Genomic DNA, 15,368 nt, shown 5'->3' with positions numbered 1-15,368 from the left:
AATGTTTTTAATGTTTTTATCTTTATTTATTAATTTCTTTTAAATGGCGTTTTGACTAAAAATCTGTAAATTCCGTCCTGTCAGGCGACGGGGCTTCTTAATACCCGTGTTAAACGGACGGCGGAGTCGGGCGACAACAAGCGCTTAAATTCTGTAACAAAAGTATGTTTTTTTTTTTTCTCTTTTTTTTCCAGAATCTCTTCCCCTTTCTTACTGTTTGTTCAATGTCACATGCTGTTATTTTTTATTTCTTTTTTCTTTAATTATGTAAAGCACCTTGAAATGCCTTGCTGCTGAAATGTGCTATACAAATAAAATTTGATTGATTGATTGATTGATGAGCATCTGATTATGTTTTAAAGGGTGCAATTAAGCTCTGTAATTAGCTTCTTTTTGTCTGCAAAAAACAACAAAGCTGTTTCTTCAGAATAAAAGCAGAACATTAAAATTATTTCCTTTGAATCCAAATGAACTTGTGATTTTATTATGTTAATTTACGTAATCATTTTTTCAATCTTTCACTCCTGCTCAGTGTTAGATTGTCAATTTGTGAAGCTCTAGGATTTGAATATACATGCATACTTTTTTTTTTATACTGAAAATGTTTTAGCGATAGTAAATGGAAAAACAAGACAATGAGTGAGCAAAATAATGTACAACCATATTCAATAAATTTGAATATCTGATGAGGCTTGCTTCTCAAATTAAAAGCACCAACAACCACTACGTGGGTATTAAACCTGTTTTTTTTTATTAAGTCCACATTTCTGTTAAAAAATGTTCATTGTGTTGGTTTGATGTAATATTCCTTATTTAAATGTGTTTTTTTTCCTTATTTAAATGTGTTTTTTTTTTCCATTGCTGTAAACGGAAAAGCTTCATAATTAACAGAAAAAGAAGACTTGAAAACATGCGTTCAGTTATCCTATAAAATGTGCTTTATATAGTAAACGGAGTTCCTGAAATCAATTAATTTTTAATATTATTCTAAATATAAATGTGAAGAAGCAGCTTGCCAGTATACAGTACACAATGCAAGTGAGAAATGTACAATCACTTAGAACAAGCACAGCTTTTATGATGGGTGGTTTGAATCAAAAAAAGACAAACTTTAGTCATTTTTATAGCAAACAATGTTCGTGTCTTTTTATTTTATTTTTTATTTTTATCAAAACCAGAATAAATTTTCTGTAATCCACACATGATGAAAATTATTCATACCAGTTGAAATATATATATATATATATATACATACAAGCCCAAATAAATGAAGTTAAATATCCTTCAGCAAGTTGCAGAGAAGCCACGCGCATTTCGTTGCCCAGAGCGAGGTCCTGGCCTGATTCTAGCTGACTATTTCTTCTGGTATGGGGAAATGGTGGAATTCATTTAAATTAGTTTCGCGGCAAGGACATGACTTTTAGGCATAATCCATAAATTTAGCATTGAGGTCGGAGGAATACCAGAAGATTAATGTCGGCCTGGTTTACCCGTTCCTAAACCAGTTTTACGTGTTTCGAGGATCATTATCCCGATGGAACAACCAATAGTGTCCAATAGTGACCCTCTGACTCAAACTGTGGAGATAAAACTGGTTAGAAATGATCAGAAACGATCCAGGAACCACAGAGGCGTGACGCTGTTACCATGGAAATCAGTTTGGCATCAATATGGCCAGTGAAAGAAATAAGGCCCTACTCAAAGATTTGACACACTGAGGGTCGACTGAAATTTGCAGTCGCCAACAAGGACGTGTCAAACGTTGTCTGGAGAGAACGGCTGCAGACTCCGATGAGACAAAGCTTCGCCTAATTGGCAACAATCAGAAGAAGCATTTTTGAAGGAGTCAGAATGAGGCCTCCAAACTTCACGACATAGCAACAGTTGCTAAGCATGCTAATGCATCATCACGCCCAGGGTCTTTCACTGCCACTCTTACTAGTACGCTGCAAAAAGATGATGAAATAGTGAAAGAGGACCGCTTCTAAATCCTTCAACAAGTGTCTTTCAAACAGAAACATTTCTTTTTCTCTTTGCCTGCAAGTTCTATCTAAAACTACACTAAGCAAGTCAGACCGGGTTATCCCATCTAATTAACCTCAATCACTTCTTAGACATTCATAGTTGTCTTTATGTGAAAATCTTTTCACTTTATCAAGTCATTAGATGGAGCAAACATGTTATTCTCTATGTCAAACATGCACAGCAGAAAGCACTTAAAATGATCAGTTTCTCTGATTTTACTTTTTATAAGTTTATGTTTGAGTAAAGTGAACATTGTTCTTTTATTCTACTGGCAACACATCTCTGTGACTCCAAACCAAAATTCTGTATTTATTTGCAGAAAATGAGAAATGGTCAAAGCAAGGAAAAAGACGCAGCGCTTTCAAATAATGCAAAGAAAACAAATTCATGTTAATTTAGAAACAACAACACTAATGTTTTAACTCGGGAAGAGTTCAGAAGTCAATATTTGGTGGAACAACCAGGAGGTTTTCAATGGGGTTCAGTGCAGTGGCCTCTTCATTTCTTCCAGAGCTGCATATAAACCATGCTTAACAACAACAACAGCAAAAAGGCTCCAACATCCAGAAAAATGTTTGGATATCCAGTCTGAAATTTCCAGGAGCCTGAAGATACCTCTATACCTTACTGTGGGACTTTTAACAATTTCCTATATTTAATCCTGTGTGGATTAGAGATTTTTTTTTCATATAATTCCAGTTTCTAATTTCTTTTTCTTCTTTTTTTGTAGCTTTTTTTTTAAATTGCATGCATATTGCACTTTTAATTTCATTATCCATGTGACAATGACAAGAACTTCTATTTGCTTCCTTCCACTGTTGTTCAATGTATAATCATTTCATCCTTGAAAAAGAATACATCAAACATGTCTTTAATAGCCCTAAATCAATTGTATATTCATGCATGTAAACTTGACTAGGAATATTTGCGATCTAAACATCTGAATTATCCTCCGTTATCTGACGCTGACATACATCCTGATATCTGAAAGTAGTCCTAATAAACAAAACCTGAACTCGACAGAGGTGAGACGGAGTGAAAGGATAGGATGTAGACACAGACATGAAAAAAGCCTATTTTGGTGTTCTGCTTAAAAAGAAATATGTTTTTATCAAAGGAACAGGCAGCGAAGGAGGCAGACTGTGGTAGAGAGGGAGATACAGTATGGAGGGAGGCAGAGGGAATCCAACATCAGTCACTGAGATGTGAGGGATAAAGGAGGCATGAAAAGAGAGGGAGGCGGAGGGAGAGAAAGGTGAAGCAATGGGGAGCTTGTTTGATGAGTTGATCTGCGCCAGGCCCTGGGTGGCCTGAAGTCAAGGATTAAAAGCTAAGAAAAAGCCAGAAAAGGTCAATATTGACATACAACTTGGCTTTCGAGCCGGTGTCTATGAGGCTGCAGTCTATATGAATAAAATCAGAGAATTGGTTTTAGAATGTAACCAAAAATATGCATTTGTAGGGCTACTGTAAACTTTAAGTCTGATGCTGTTTACAACATGAAACAGAGAAATCCAATCGGTTTGCTTAGATAGAAAAAACTAAAAACTGTGATCTGTTGTTCTGATTCAAGAGAAGGGTCTAAGATTTTTACGTACACATTTGTGTCAACATTGACCCTTCCTATTTAGGGTATTCCTCATCAGAAGGTAATGTTTGGTAAATCTGTCCCTACAGGTCAAAGGAGACACTTGGTTAGTCAAAGTTATAGTTTTCTATATGTACTGCGCTCAGTGTAATGTATCAAAAAAAAAACTTGGATATTGTCAGACTTTAATTTAGAAAAAGTGGAAGCAAACTTGTCTTTTAACTTACTGAATTGTCCTCATAGCTCTGCACCAACAGTTGATAAACTACAAAGAGTCTTCAAGAGAAATAAACAGTTTTAAGGCACAGACTCTATATACTGAACTTTAGTGTTTGTGTGTGCAGTAGGGCACACATATACATATATGGTGAAATGCAGATGAGAGCTAATATGCAAAAAAAAAAAAGTGGCTAAAACCCCTGAAGCCCTGTCATCAATCACTAAGGTAGATCAATAGCGCCGGCTGTAGCCCAGCGAGCGCTGCAGAAATGAAAAGTGTGGTAGATCACGACGTGTATGTGTGTGTGTGTGTGTGTGTATGTGTGTGTGTGTAGGTGTGTGTATGCAGAGGATTGTGTAGTTAGAGAGAAAGAACATGCTATAAAAAGCAAACATGATTTAGAAAGGTACAAATAAAGTCTTAAATAATGCCCCCCTTAACAACTGAGGGTAAGTCTGTGGGCTATACAAAAATATTCTCAGATTATGAGTTCACCTGCTCTTCTGAGCTCTTTTCAGAATGACCTATTTTAGGTGCGTGTCCACTGTATGTAAATAAGCTGCTGCTGATGCCACTCCAAAAACAAACAAAAAAAGTTTACAACTACAAACTGTACATGTAAAAATTCAGCCGTACAAAAGTACAGTCTATGACCCAGAAGCAGAGGAAGTGGAACCTCTCATCAAGGATGCAGCAAGCAGTTTCTGGATGGTAAGGTCATGTTTAATCTGCAGCTTTGCAACAAACTGTAAAGACAGAACTGTCCTTCTGTTGAGATCTCTTGACAAATCCTGCGGCGTACTGGTGATAGTTTTCAAGAGTCCGTTGTGAAGTGATTTGCACAAGAGTTTCATCTGTCAAATCGGCTGGGACATCAAACCCACCGGTGGATGGGGGCGTTCCACCACTCCAGGCTGACCGTCTTCCCCTTCCCCCTCCTAAAATGTTCCACGTTTGTTGCCTTTAGTAAGGCACAGACACACCAGTGAATGGGAGTGTTCACTGACACAGCACACTAACGCTGACATAGCGCGCTAACTCTGACATAGCGCGCTAACTCTGACATAGCGTGCTAACTCATTTTCTGAAAAGTCACCAAAAAGTGAAAATGTTTTTTTTTTTTTTTTGCAAAATTGGGGAAGTTATTTTGAATGTTATTGTTTCCACTAATCTCTTCTAATGTGAAACTTCAAAATGCGTGTTTAAAAGAAGAAAGACACACAGTTCCGTTCTCCATGACTGGCGCATGGACACAAGTTGTCCATTTCCTCGGCCTTTAATCCACAGTCACGTTATTGTCTGACGGGTAATATAAAAGAAAAAAATGTGTGCTTATTTTTCACACATTCACACACATTCAGTGTCTTCTGGAATAGATAAACGGCTTCATAAGTACAGGCCCGTTACCATTTATTTTCACAGCAGACAATGTTAAGTCAAAATCCATAAAAATGACCTTTCATGAAAAATGCATAATGCAAAACAGAGCATGATTAGCTTATCCAGCCAGAACGGTCATCTGCACAAAGCAAAGTGATGTAACGACAGATAATAAATATAACTGCAGTCTTTTTTAGCCATTAATAACACCATTTGCACTATGCCATGCAATACAACAAACGCAAACTGCTGCTCCCTCCTACTCACTCACACTCGCTCCGAGGCATGAAAATCACAATATGTGACACATGAAGCCATCAGATGGTGAGCTAATCCAGAACACTGGTTCATAGTGGAAAAACATACTCAAATCAACAATTTAGCTTCTTAAATGATGTATTTTTGCACGGTGGGACCCAGTTTGTAAATAACTGTGTATTTTCTCTTAAGAAAAAGCTTACAACATGCTGGAAATGCAACGATTTATTTAAAAACTGTTAATTTCTAAGTATCAATGTGAACTCCAAACCTGTTCCTATGTAAAACGTATAAAGACATTATGATCAGGAAGACTAGCCTGGGATGTAAAAAGCATAATAGCTGGAAACCAGTTAACAGAGTTCATTTGAAGCTATATTGAATTGTACTTTTCTGTCCTTTAGTAACCGTTTCATTGGAGACAAAATAGCACATCATTTCATTTTTCACAAGGATGTGAGGGTAATTTGAAAAAGGCTTTTAAAAATGAGCAGTTAGATAATAAGTGTGCTCCCGGGCTGCGAAATGTCATCGTCTGATGAAGAAAAATGGACAACATGGGAGCTCTGTCTTCAGGAGTTCACCTTCTCTTCAGCTTTTTGTTGAAAATATCTGATGGGACAAAGTGTTCCTGCTCAACAAATGAAATAATAATAATAATAATAAAAAAAATGTTGCACAGATTACATTATACTAACCAGTCAGAACTTTTACTGACCTAAAAGTTTACTTACCAAAGTGTCAACTGGGAAAGAAAGCTGCATTTAAATTACTGCTTACTTACACCTGACTATGAGAAAAAAAAAATATAGATCAATTTTATTCGATTAAGTTATTTCTACCAAAATTCTGTGTTCATCAAACCTAGTTCACCAACCATAACCTGAGTTTCACACATTAGACACATGTATGAAATTATATACAAACATGTGTGTTTGTGTGTGTGTTATCTAAATAGCTATACATAATTTATGGTTCTCTGCTGGTCCTGCTCTTTTTCAACTCACATGTTTGAGAGAATAACAATCAAAACTCCAACCTTTTGCTCTTTTTTGGGGTAAATTGAAACATCATACACATAAAAAAATTATATGTCTAGTCTATAAAAAGGGGTAGCAAGCAGAAAGCATGACAATTTCACACATCATTTAAAAAAAATGGCTCTGCAGAAGAAGCCATTAAGTAAGAAATAAACAATATAATATAGTCTTTTGCACAAATAAAAATATTACAACGGGCTTCACAGTGCAGCATAAAAGATCAGCGGCACATTTATCTGAAATTGTTCTTTCAAATTGTGTAATGCCAAACCATTTATCATGTAGAATACTACATGTTCACATAATTAAAGTTAACAAAAATCCTTAAATAAAAGTCTGGTTTTCTTTTCATCCCTGTAGCGATGAAAACAGAAAGAAGAGAGTCATATCAATATGCCTTACACCTTTTTTCACTGCTCAACTAAGAGGATTTTTAAGGCACCAAAGTTATTTAACAATGAAAGCACGTGGAGAAAAATAATTGCTTTTCTACCCTGGTGGAGATATTAAATTACAACAAAAGGCCAGATGATTTATTTGATCCATATCCCACAGATATAATAAAGTGTATATTTCATATTAGAAGGTCGGCAGAGGAAACCTACTCAGGTTGGAGTCTTTTTTTTGTTTTTTATTTTTTAAGAGAGAGCTAAGTAATGTACTCGCATCAGAAGTGTTCAGAGTAAAAACTTTTAAATCTCCTGCAGCCGACCTTGCTGCTCAAACCTTACCGCTAGAGCCGCAATGCAAAGGGCGCGACCTCACAAATACAGACAGCGTGGAAAAAAAAAAGAAAAAAAAAAAAGAAGAGTGTATGCAGCTGGTGAAGAGTGTGTGTTCCATCAGAAAGATAAAGCAAAGAGCTGCATTTCTTCCAGGAAGTGATCTGACCCCGGATTAGTGTTGCTAAGGTAGACGGTGAGGTGCGTTAGATGGACAGAGAGACAAATGGATGCAGCATTGATCTGCTACTGTGTTTCTCCAGTGCAGTCAGGGCAAATTAGAGTAAGCTGTATCAGAAGATGCTGCTGGATGCTGCAGAGGAAGAGGAGCAGGTTTACAAGAAACTGAATGTGCAGCTGAAGAAACGTCACTTCGGTTGTTGTGACTAGGCATAACATTATGACTATCTCTGCTTCTGATCCCTGAAAGTGTTCTGTTGTAACTTTTGTTGGTCTCTAACTTCTGTAAGCTCCGTGGATTTGATTTGTATGTGGAGCGTATCCCACAGGAGCTCGATTGGATTGAGATCATGGAGAATCTAGAAGCTAGGACAACACCTAAAACTTCTTGCGCTCTCAAACAATCTCAAAAAGTTTTTTTTTTTTTTTTTTTTTTTTTTACGTGGATGCTGACAGAGGGTACAACAATCCGGGAAAATAATTTTCACAAAGGCATGAGAGAGGTCTGCAAAACATTTAGATATACGGGTTGAGCTGAAGTAACCCAGAGTTAGAAAACTGACTTTAATAAATAACTTTTTAAAATTGTTTTACTGTACTGGTTTTGTCACCTTACAATTAAGCTTTGAAAAAAAAAAAATAAATAAAATGCTTCAAGGTGCATCCTGGTCGCGTTTAAAGACATGGTTTCCATAGAAACCACTAGATATTAAAAATAATCACATGTGAATCTTGTTTGTGATTTCTGGAAATTTTTTCCCTGAGGGAAAAAATGAGTCGGCGGTTTTATTAGAAATCATGACAGAACACATTTGAAGAGCCAAAGTTTGCCACCGCTCCAAACCACTTCTTTTCTTTTTTCCGTTTGAGACACACAGTATTGATCTGACTGTGGAACGTCTCGATGACTCACTAAATAGTGAGGCGGAGAACGATTCGGTACGTCAGTGCGAGAGTGATAAATAAAAAGATGTGCTCCTCAACAGATGGCTCAGCACTTCTTCGACGTCCTTCAAAGAACAGCCAACAGCAACATTTTGTCTTGGCTCTTTCTCATTCTGTCATTGTGCAAAACTGATGCTAAGAGTATTTTCACAAACCTAATATATAGCCACAAACGTGTTTCTTTCCAGAGTGTGACTGTGTGTCAAATCAGAAAAGCAATTATTATTAAACTTTTATAAAAATAAGTTTTTTAAGCATTTGTTAAATACGTGACACTGTAATATGAATCAGATAATCTGTGAAAAAAAATCCAGCTCCTCCACGTCCTACCAGTGTTGTTGCTATTGCCATCTGCATCAATGCTCAAGGTCATAAACAACCAATCAGAATGAGGAGGAGGGTTCTTAGCGCTGTCAATCAAGCTTGTGTTCATGCTGATTAAAGTGCTAATAACAGAGAAACAAGTTAGTGTTCCATCAAAGCTGTTTATCCTCTGATTGGTTGTTTCTGACTGAAGGACACATTCCTAAATTAAGTTTTCTTGTATTTCCAAATCCATCTGACCAAGTAATGTACTGTCTTCATCTTTCTGCTGGATTATTTGTTTTTGGTACCTTGAGCAAAAATGCTTAGTGGCGCCCAGTTTATTAGAATGAGATTGATTTTTGTGCTGCGTTCACCTGTTGTCTTTGTTTTATCCTTAAAAACAACAAAAAAGGGAAACTGACCCACATAATCATGCCAATTTCGGTTCCCCAATTCATGAGGAGGTGCTCATTAAAGTCACAAAATCCTCAAGCTTCTTCACATTAAGTTACATGTGAAGTCTGTCCACAGACTGTAACATTGCTGTAAATATTCTTGAAGAAGGTGAGACGTAACAGGATGAACATGGGAAATGCCTCTTATATATTTCTCTTTTGGTTTTGTATTTATCATTTTTTTTAAATTATGTTTTTTTTTTGTCTACAACAGTAAAATAATGTAGTTTTCCTCCTCCCTCTTGACACCTCGTGAAGGCCACACCCAGACACAGAAGTCTGTCAAACTTGGGACTGGAAAGAGCACAGGAGATTCTTCTTTTTCTTTTGTGTTGCTTATGTCTGTCAACATGCTCTACACATTTTTCTTTAAGCATGTCATGATAATTACTATATTACAATGATTTAATGAGCCTGATTTGTGGGAGCCCCCCCCACTCGGTGCCTTGTGTGCGTGGGCAGTGTGACGACACCGCCTCTCAGACTGATCTAGAAAGAAAGAGGTCTGACAGGGACAGATCCCGCAGCTGAAACATCCACAAAGATGTAAGCTGCCCTGCAACGGCCCGCTGTGGAAAAAAGGGAAAGGCTTTCACATTTTATGCCTTCGTGTCAGTCATCCCCCCCCCCTCCTCATTCGCACTTCTCGCTGTCATCCTGTCTGTCACTTCGCTAACTGGCTGCACTGCACAGATCAGGTCAATGCTTTCCTCCCCTAGCACAGCGCTGGAAAGGCTGGAGTTCAAATCATTAGAGGAGACATTAAACCTTAGAGAGCGAGGGAGCAGAGAGAGCAGGGAAAGAATGACAACTCAAAAATTAAAGAGCTGCACCTCTATAATAAAAACTGTATAAAATCAACGTCGTGAATTAGATCCCCTTAAGAGAAGGCAGTTAAAATAATCCTGACTGTGCGTACAACATGGGGAAACAAATATGCTTTTCATAATTAAAGAAAATGAACCAAAAGAGGGAAAAGGAGCGGCTAATTCAAAGACACACACGCACACGCACACGCACGCACACACAACTCAACAATGCAAGCAATGCAGCCTCTGTATGCTAATAGATTAACAGTCCAGTCATTACTGCTCCGTTCAGCACAACCATAAATATTATCCCAACTACAAATTAAAGATAACGCAGCAAACTTTACATTGTTTGCGTTTGCCTTTTCGTTGCCGGTTTTGTTTATTTATCCGCGACCGTGTGGGGAGAGTTCATGTAGTTAATTGGCTTACAGAGATAACGGAGCCGTGTCACAGTATTACTTTTACTCTCTGCTGGTTTTTGTCGGATTGAAGCTGAAGACAATGAAAACAAAATTAGCACGCCGATTATGAATACGCCGTCGGGAAGAATGCGTTGGATTAAAATGACTCGTTTCATTAGTCGCCGACTGATTAGTGAGTCGGCAAATGAGTTGCCGTTAGCCCCTCTTTTGTTTGTGACGAGGGGGCCATTTGCTTCCCGTGCCAAATAACTGAAAAAGATGAAAACGTCCAGATGACAGACCCAGTCGGTGAGAAAATTGTGAATTTGATTTGCTGATGTATTTATCAAGCAGTTGTCTTACAGTCTGGCAATGAGTTCAGAGACACTTTAACTGGAGTCGCACAAATCCAAATTCTGGACGCGAGTTAAAATCAGATCACTCCAAAACGGTTTTACAGCTTGGGAGAGACACTGAAGACGCAGAGAATTAATGTGAATTCTTAAGTCATAGCAGAATCGATATGTTTTTGAGGAAAAAAAACAAACAAAAAAAAAAACTCCCAGCTTACTATCACATTTGCACCTTGAAAAGTCCTTCCCTGACAACAAAGAAAAAGGGTCAGTGGGGTAATTAGGCCTGTATGTGAGACCAAGTGATCTGCAGCTTTCTCATCTAGTCTGTTCTGGTGTGAAAACGAGCAACATCACAGTCCTCTCTCGCACAAAAAAGTCAAACCTGCTGTCTTGAGTTTATTGATTTATTTTGTATAGCCTAACAGCTTCCCCCCTACCCCTCACTTTTATATATTGTGATTTAAGGTTGATTACATAATGAAAGTGATTACCTGATAATCTCCGGGACGAGACGGAGGGGCGAAAGGCTTCATAACGTAACGGTAATTACAAAAACAAAAAGCTAAAGATTCACCAGATCCAGCGAAAAAAACGACTTCTATTGGAAATTAATGAGCCTTTCTGCCATGAATGAACGCTATTTATTAATGAGCAATTATGTTGCGAAGTGTGTGAGAGAGACTTTGAAAAATGTCACCACTAAGCTCACTAAAATGTTTATTTTTAAAAGTTAAAAAATATATGATGCTGCTATAACTTCTTTCCAACTTTCATTGGATTATTGAGAAAAATTAGGAAGAATTAGTCAATTAAAATGCTGGCAATGTTTCTTTGAATGTCACTGCTCGGTTTTCTCTGTTCTCCACTCTGCATGTTTGGATCAGATCATCTTCATCTGTAGTCAGAGTAGTTATCAGTTGCCAGAAGAATCTGCTTTTCCTTGTATGAACTTCCTTTTGGGTTTGGATCCCATTGATTATGGAAAAAATGACCTGCATATACAGATTATTTTGCATGTTCTCTGAAACTAATGCCTGAGTCAGAAAGTTTCTGCTTCACCAGGGAGAAGAGTGGAGAGTCAAGAGAAATGAGGACATCACCCAGGAAAAAGCAGCAGCTAATAACGATGCGTTAGTCATGGGTACGGTAGTGAACCAGTGATGATTAATAATGATTCATCCCTCGTATTTGGACAGTATTGTCGGTTGTTAATTTAATATGCAATCTGCTGTTTTTTTAAAAAACAAAAACAAAACAAAAAAACAGCTTATGCAAAACAAGATCAATCTACTGGTAATGTGTGCATCAGTTTGAACGCATCAGATTAGGCTCGAACTGTGACGGCAGTGATGTGTTAAATTTGATCAAATCTGATCAGATCAATATTCAATAAATCAATATTCTAGATTAAAGTTCAGGTTTTTATCACAAACTGGACTGACCCTAGTCTGACGATTCATCTTGGACAAAAACGTCAACACTTTGAAAGAAAGCCAAACATTTTCTGAATTGCTTTAAGGTGCCAAGTGCCTTCTGGTGAACATACTATTATGTTGACTGTGTTACAGCTGGACAGTTTGCAGGACTCCAAGTAAGACTTTCAACCAAAGAACACGTTACAGGCTGTTAAACACCGTGGTGTTACTTGGCTGAGAGTGTGTTTTATGCTAGTTTTGCTGGCACATTAGATTTATTGGTGAACTAATTTAACAATCAGCTCAACAGCTGTTGAAACTCAGAGGCACTGTAAACCCCCACAGGTGCCAAACACACTAATGGATTAAGCTCTTGAGCATTTAGCTTCTGGAATGCCCGTAAGGTTGACCCGACTGAAAACGAACGCACCACGCTTAAAAGCATGTTGAGTGCCAGGAAATCAACCAATTAAAATAAGCGCTTCCATTTCTGGTAAAAGGAATTGCCAAGACAAACTTGCTGATGATCAAATAATGTGTGTTAGTAGTGGAGCAACCACTAGAGGAAGATTTGCTCAGATATTAGTTGTATTGTTGTGACCTCGTATCGCATCGAGAATACAGAAAAGAAACGTAACCCGTTATGATGTAGCGGAAACTGATTTGCACACCCTTGATCCCAATATACATTGATGATGCAAAGAAGCCAGGAAGCTTTTATATAGCATGTGTCATGATAAAATCCCCTTTATGTTGATATTTAGATGAGCATAAAATGTTTTTCAGTGTTTCAGCGTCTACAGCAAAGTAGGAAGGAGTGAAAGAGAAGCATGGAATCAATGAACCTGTATGTTTTGTCATTAGTGGCCCCATAATTAAATGCTTACTAAATGATTCAAATATTTTTTTTTTTAAACAAATAAGATATTTATGCTGGTAATAAACTACATGTTAAACTAGTTAACAGGGATCAATGCTTTCACAACTATTTCAGGTGTGTCAAAATTTTTGTCTGGCATATGTATCAACTTTAATTCCTTTAATTTAATTCCCCTTTTCTTACATTGCAGTGGACATTTTCTGGCTGTGAGACGAGCAAATATTAGGTACAAAGAAAAGCAAGGCAACCCGTAAAAACACAGTAATCTGAAAAAAAAAACCCCAACAACAACTAAGAAGCACCATACTGTCTGTTCTCTCTCACCTAAACACTTTCCTAAACCATCTACCTTGTTTTCATTCATGAATATTACATGGCCTGCGATTGGCTGCCAGATCACTACATTGATGAGTGAGAGCAGGACATCTGCTGGCGGTAAGGGGGTTATCACGACTCGCTGCTGCAAAGCAGCCCACACTTGTTAACAGGTTTGCAAAGTGCCTCTGTGCATCCACATGTGAATCAGTAAGTACAGAAGGTAAGAGATAAGCCGGTCTCCAGCCTCCCGTATGCAGAGAGTATGCAGCTGAGGACCACTTCAGTAAACGGAGCTGGTGAGACAGACGGAGGCCTCCGGTGAGCCAACAGGTGGTGTGCAGCAGCTTCCCAGCAGGGGGCCGCTTTAGACAGCCTGATGGTATCCTGCCCTAATTTTTGGAACCCAGTGCTAACACAGGTGTTTGGCTCAGGTGGGCGATTGAGCAACAAACTTGGCAGGTATATGTTCAGATGAAGACGTGAGAGCAAGGTGGTGGGTGGTGAAGAGAAAGCACAACATTTTATCAAGTATATTTGGTCCAGTTTCTAGTGCAAATATCTTAATATGCTGGGAATTAGACAAAACTTCATTTTTTCCCCCCTGAAGAGTTACTTTCTTACCTAGAGTAGCTTTTTCTGAAAAGTTACTGCAAAAAATATGAGCTTGTTTTAAGTCAATAATCCCTCACTACTGATGAAAAAGTATTATAAGTAGGGATGCACTGATCCAGTTTTTTCACTTTCAATACTGATACAGTTATCTGAGGTTTAGTATCAGCCGATACTGATCCGATACCAAAAAGCTTACTAAAACTTTTTTTTTTTTTTACATAGACATAAATGTACAAAAATACTAATTTCTTTGATAACACTGCACCAGTAGAGCACCCTTAAATATACCAATAGTAAATAGAGATGGCAACTTGAACACAGAGCCTTAGTCCGCTTGGCCATCTTGACGTTGTTCCAGTTCACTTTACTTTGACTCAACTAACAGGTGGGCAGCGCTTGCTTGACTGAGAGCTCAGCAAAATTTCATTTTCCCTGTAACTACTGGGATGACTTCAAGCCTTACCTGTACAAGTAGAATCAACAGAATCAGCATCTTGACCTCCACTTGACCCCCAGTATCATTTGAAGAACACTCACAAGTGCTAAATGTTTGACAAGCTTGTCAAACATTTAGCTTGTAAGAACCTGCAAAATTTGCCACATTTTCGTCCAAATTAAAGGTTCTGTTTGTATTTCTTCCATGCCACCAGTAGGTATTGTGTGCATTCCTGTGTGCATACTGGCGTAGATCTACGAAGTTGAATGTCTGACCATTCAAGACTTTAAAATGTCTTGCTCCACTGGCAGATTATATCACTATTAAAAGAATTACTGACTGAAAACAAGCTCTTACATCTTGCGTAAAAGTTATTTTTACATAAGTTTTGTTTTATTTCAAGTGTACTAAAATAATAACATTAGACTAGACCAAAAGTACTTGGTCAGATTTTGTGTTTTTGTAGTAAACAGGAAGAATCTTATACAGTTGGATTGCTTTGATTTTGTCAGCAAAGGAACTAAAATCAAACGAGGCTACATTTTCCTGCTTATATAAGTCACCGCTAACCAAAGGTTTAATGAAATAAAATAAAACCTTTTTTATCTCCTACTTCTTTTTCTGTTTTCTAAAACAAGCATGTGTGGATCTCTGGGGAACACATATGAATGTGGAGAGCTGCGAGGTACTCAGCTTCTGTCCTGCTTTTACATCTTGCACGCAGACACACACTCACACACAGGCCACATAGCACACTCATTCACTATTTAAAAACTCCCGGTCACAACACAGCAAGAGGGAGACCGAGCACCTCCGGGGTGTCCGTTCGGATTTTTCATCCCACGCCTACGCGAAGCTGCCACTCGTGCTTTAGTTGTTGTGTTTTCCTTCCTGCAGGTCATGTTTGCCTGGACCGTGTTGATCATGACCCATGTCACTGTGCTTCTAACTGAGTCTGAAAAAATAATGACCATATATATATATATATATATATATATATATATATATATATATATATA

The 15,368-nt window shown here is 37.9% G+C and overlaps 1 protein-coding gene across 2 annotated transcripts in view; it reads right to left on the bottom strand.

Moving 5' to 3' along the window:
* LOC103148081 (schwannomin-interacting protein 1-like) overlaps positions 1–15,368 on the bottom strand; it is a 265,763-nt gene that overhangs the window by 95,872 nt on the left and 154,523 nt on the right. The gene's annotated exons all lie outside the window — the stretch shown is intronic.

Source organism: Poecilia formosa, unplaced genomic scaffold, assembly GCF_000485575.1.
Source record: "Poecilia formosa unplaced genomic scaffold, Poecilia_formosa-5.1.2 Scaffold197, whole genome shotgun sequence".
Classification (NCBI taxonomy): Eukaryota; Metazoa; Chordata; class Actinopteri; order Cyprinodontiformes; family Poeciliidae; genus Poecilia; species Poecilia formosa.
Note: the sequence above shows the minus strand (reverse complement) of the source record. Positions and strands in the feature narration are given on the sequence as shown.